General features: G+C 40.3%; 1 non-coding gene across 1 annotated transcript; it reads right to left on the reverse strand.

Moving 5' to 3' along the window:
* Nucleotides 1-682: 682 nt before the first annotated feature.
* LOC139034517 (U6 spliceosomal RNA) lies at nucleotides 683-786 on the reverse strand. The gene has a single exon (XR_011487063.1). It is a non-coding gene; the product is annotated as a U6 spliceosomal RNA (small nuclear RNA).
* Nucleotides 787-4755: the final 3969 nt, after the last annotated feature.

Genomic DNA, 4755 nt, shown 5'->3' on the forward strand with positions numbered 1-4755 from the left:
GTCTCCACCAGGGAAGATCTCTTTTTAAAGACATTCATTGAAGAAATAACAACTTCCTACTAACAAAAAATAAAGCGTAAGTTAACAATATGTGTGGCTCTAATAAAATTTAATACATAAGATACACATATAGTTTTAAACGAGTGAAGTTGTATTCTTTAAGGCATTAACAGTGTTTGTCCTAAAGAATCCTTTGTGAACTTTTGTTGATGCTATACACCAGTTTTGATGGCTGTCATCGCTTGGTCCTGAGATCTGGTCTGCTAGTTTGCAAATTAACTGGGTTTTTTTTTGACACGTAGGATAAGAAATGTGACACTGACTTTGAAATTTTGATCAATAGCCTTGATCTCAGAATCCTTTGTTTTACTTGTTGCAAGTGATAACTGGCACAAGGAACACTTTCTGTCTGCAAGAAGAAATATAAAGAATTTGGAATTAGAGAAAAATAGATCTCTAATCAACCAATTTTACTATGTTAAGTAAAGGCTAGGAAGAAAAGGCACATCCCCTTTATAAAGGCTTGTTACTGGGAGAATAGTGTAGACAGGACTCTCTATATATTTTTTTTTAATTTTAGTTTTGTTTTTAATGGATAATAGAAAGTAAGGTGGCTGTTCATACATTACATAAAAATGGTCTGTGATCATAGAGGATCAGTTTGTGCTGATGTTAAGTATTGAAAAATATGGAACACTTCACGAATTTGCATGTTATCCTTGCGCAGGGGCCATGCTAATCTCTGTATCACTCCAATTTTAGTATATGTGCTGCCGAAGTGAGCACAGGACTCTGTATTTTATTTTATTTTTTATTTTTTAAAAATTTCTTCATTTGCTTAATTCTCTGCTTGAGTACTAGCCAGATTTTGCATCTCTTTATTATAATATTTTTCACTGTATTTTAAAACTTTAAATATGAAACAAAACTTTCCTTTAATGAACCCAGTCTTACATGACCAAATGTTATTTCATAGTTGCCCTCTGAAGTTCCACCTAGAAAAATGAGTTGCTTAGCTGGAGATTAAATCTTCCAGGATGAAATGATAATATCAGCCACATTAGACCTATTTCAAAAATCAGAGTGAAAAAATATGAATGAGAAATTTAATTTCTAGAATGCTAGATTGCATGTGAAGGGTCACATAGCTTACAAGATATCTCTAGATGGATCTGCTGCTGCAAAGTCGCTTCAGTTGTGTCCGACTCGGTGCGACCCCATAGACGGCAGCCCACCAGGCTCCCCCGTCCCTGGGACTCTTCAGGCAAGAACACTGGAGTGGGTTGCCATTTCCTTCTCCAATGCATGGAAGTAAAAAGTGAAAGTGAAGTCGCTCAGTCGTTTCTTGACTCTTTGTGACCCCATGGACTGCAGCCTACCAGGCTCCTCTGTCCATGGGATTTTCCAGGCAAGAGTACTGGAGTGGGGTGCCATTGCCTTCTCCCTAGATGGATCTACCTTCAGGAAAATAAACTTACAGTAGCGCTTTCTCCTAGAATTTGTAACTGTAATTCATTTTGTACTGTGCTGTCCTGTGCTTAGTCACTCAGTTGTGTCTGAGTCTTTGCGACCCCATGGACTGTAGCCCACCACGCTCCTCTCTCCATGGGGATTCTCCAGGCAGGAATACTTGAGTGGGTTGCCATGCCCTTCTCCAGGAGATCTTCCCAACCCTGGAATTGAACCCAGGTCTCCTGAAGTGCAGGCGGATTCTTTACCTTCTGAGCCACCAGCAAAGCCCATGAATACTGGAGTAAGTAGTCTATCTCTTCTCCAGGGATCTTCCTGACCCAGGAATCAAACTGGGGTCTCCTGCATTGCAGGCAGGTTCTTTATCAGCTGAGCTACCAGGGAAGCCCTCATTTAAGGTAGGCTAGGCTAACTTATGATGTTCATTGATTTAGGTATATCAGATGCATTTTTGATTTATATTTTCAGCTTACAATGGCTTTATTGGGACAAAACCTCATCATCAGTTGAGGAAGACTGGTGTGTGTGTGTGTGTGTGTGTGTGTGTGTGTGTGTGTGTGTGTGTATGTGTGTGTGATTTAAATATATATCCTATTAATAATTAGTTAACACATGAAGCACTTTACTTGGCAATGCATTCACTAAAACTCACCTCCATGTCTGAAGCTACAACAAACCTTTTCACTTTTTTTTTTTACTTCACCACCAACAAAGGACTTAATAGCTGACTCTACCCCACAACCTCTCCAGCACTTATTGTTGGTAGATTTTTGATGATGGCCATCTTGGCTTGTGTGAAGTGATACCTCATTTTAGTTTTGATTTGCATTTCTCTAATAATAATGTTGAGCATATTTTCATGTGCCTCTTGGTCATATCTATGTCTTCTTTGGAGAAATGTCTATTTAGGTCTTCCACACATTTTTTTTGATTGAGTTGTTTGTTCTTTTGATTTTGAGCTGCCTGAGCTTTTTGTGTATTTTGTAGATTAATTCTTTGTCAGCTGTTTCATTTGCAAATATTATCTCCCATTCTGAATGTTGGATAGTTGACTTTAAAAATGATTACTCATTTGTGAAATAAGCCATCTTTAATGTATGTGGACTTCCTAGAAATATTCACACTTATCTTTGTCCTTGCATGATTAGAGTCTAAGAATCTAGTGACTTCAGTTGCCTTTCCTTTTTATTTATTTCTCATTCATTTTGAAATGGCACTCTAGGCCTGGGATTTTGAATAATTCTGTTTAGACACATATGGAGGGCTTCACTGACTTAATCCAACTTTAAATATAGTTGGATCCTGCTTCTAGAATATTTATTCATTTGTCTCTGATGATCCTTTCATGCATGGTGTGGTTTGTTTTTATTGTTTAGTGACTGAGTTGTGTCCGATTCTTTTGTGACCACATGTAGCCCACCAGCTTCCTCTGCCCATGCGATTTTTCAAGTAAGAATTCTGGAGTGGGTTGGCATTTCTTCCTCCAGGGGATCTTCCTGACCCAGGGATTGAACCCCAAGCTCCTGCCACATCTCCTGCATTGCAGGTGGATTCTTTGCTGCTGAGCCACCAGGGAAGCCCATAGCATGGTTAGAGCACCTAAAAGGAATAGGAACTGAAATTTTGTTGTACTCATAGAAAAGGCTGTATCAGTTCAGTTCAGCCACTCAGTTGTGTCCAACTCTTTGCAACCCCATGGACTGGAGCTCGCCAGGCCACTCTGTCCATCACCAACTCCTAGAGCTTGCTCAAACTCGTGTCCATTGAGTTGGTGATGCCATCCAACCATCTCATCCACTATTGTCCCCTTCTCCTCCCACCTTCAATCTTTCCCAGAATCAGGGTCTTTTGCAAAGAGTTGATTCTTTGCAACAGGTGTCCAAAGTATTGGAGTTTCAGCTTCAACATCGGTCCTTCCAATGAATATTCAGGATTGGTTTCCTTTAAGATGGACTGGTTGGATCTTCTTGCAGTCCAAGGGACTCTCAAGAGTCTTCTCCAACACCACAGTGCAAAAGCATCAATTCTTTGATGCTCAGCTTTCTTTATAGTTGAATTCTCACATCCATACATGACTACTGGAAAAACCAAAGCTTTTACTAGAGGGACCTTTGTTGTCAAAGTAATGTCTCTGCTTTTTAATATGCTGTCTTGGTTGGTTGTATCAGTTCAGTTCAGTTGAGTCGCTCAGTTGCATCTGACTTTTTTGACCCCATGAACCACAGCACACCAGGCCTCCCTGTCCATCACCAACTCCTGGAGTCCACCCAGACCCATGTCCTTTGAGTTGGTGATGCCATCCAGCGATCTCATCCTCTGTCATTCCCTTCTCCTCCTGCCCTTAGTCTTTCCCAGCATCAGGGTCTTTTCAAAGAGTCAGCTCTTCACATCTGGTGGCCAAAGTATTGGAGTTTCAGCTTCAAAATCATTGGTGTCCTACCAATGAACACCCAGGACTGATCTCCTTTAGGATGGACTGATTGGATCTCCTTGCACTCCAAGGGACTCTCAAGAGTCTTCTCCAATACCACAGTTCAAAAGCATCAATTTTTCGGTGCTCAACTTTCTTTAGAGTCCAACTCTTACATCCATACATGACTACTGGAAAAACCATAGCTTTGAATAGATGGACCTTTGTTGGCAAAGTGATGTCTCTGCTTTTTAATATGCTGTCTAGATTGGTCATCACTTTCCTTCCAAGGAGTAAGCGTCTTTTAATTTCATGGCTGTAATCACCATCTGCAGTGATTTTGGAGCCCAGAAAAATAAAGTCAGCCACTGCTTCCACTGTTTCCCCATCTATTTGCCATGAAGTTATGGGACCGGATGCCATGATCTTAGTTTTCTGAATGTTGAGCTTCAAGCCAACTTTTTCACTCTCCTCTTTCACTTTCTTTAAGAGGCTCTTTAATTCCTCTTCACTTTCAGCCATAAGGGTGGTGTCATCTGCATATCTGAGTTTATTGATATTTCTCCCAGCAATCTTGGTTCTAGCTTGTGCTTTCTCCAGCCCAGCATTTCTCATGATGTACTCTGCATGTAAGTTAAATAAGCAGGGTGACAATATACAGCCTTGATGTACTCCTTTTCTTATTTGGAACCAGTTTGTTGTTCCATGTCCAGTTTTAACTGTTCTTTCCTGACCTGCATACAGGTTTCTCAAGAGGCAGGTCAGGTGGTCTGGTATTCCCATGTTTTTCAGAATTTTCCACAGTTTATTGTGATCCACACAGTCAAAGCCTTTGGTTATATAATTATGCACAAAATAAAATGTACCTGTGGCTG

Source organism: Odocoileus virginianus, chromosome 3 (assembly GCF_023699985.2).
Source record: "Odocoileus virginianus isolate 20LAN1187 ecotype Illinois chromosome 3, Ovbor_1.2, whole genome shotgun sequence".
NCBI lineage: Eukaryota > Metazoa > Chordata > Mammalia > Artiodactyla > Cervidae > Odocoileus > Odocoileus virginianus.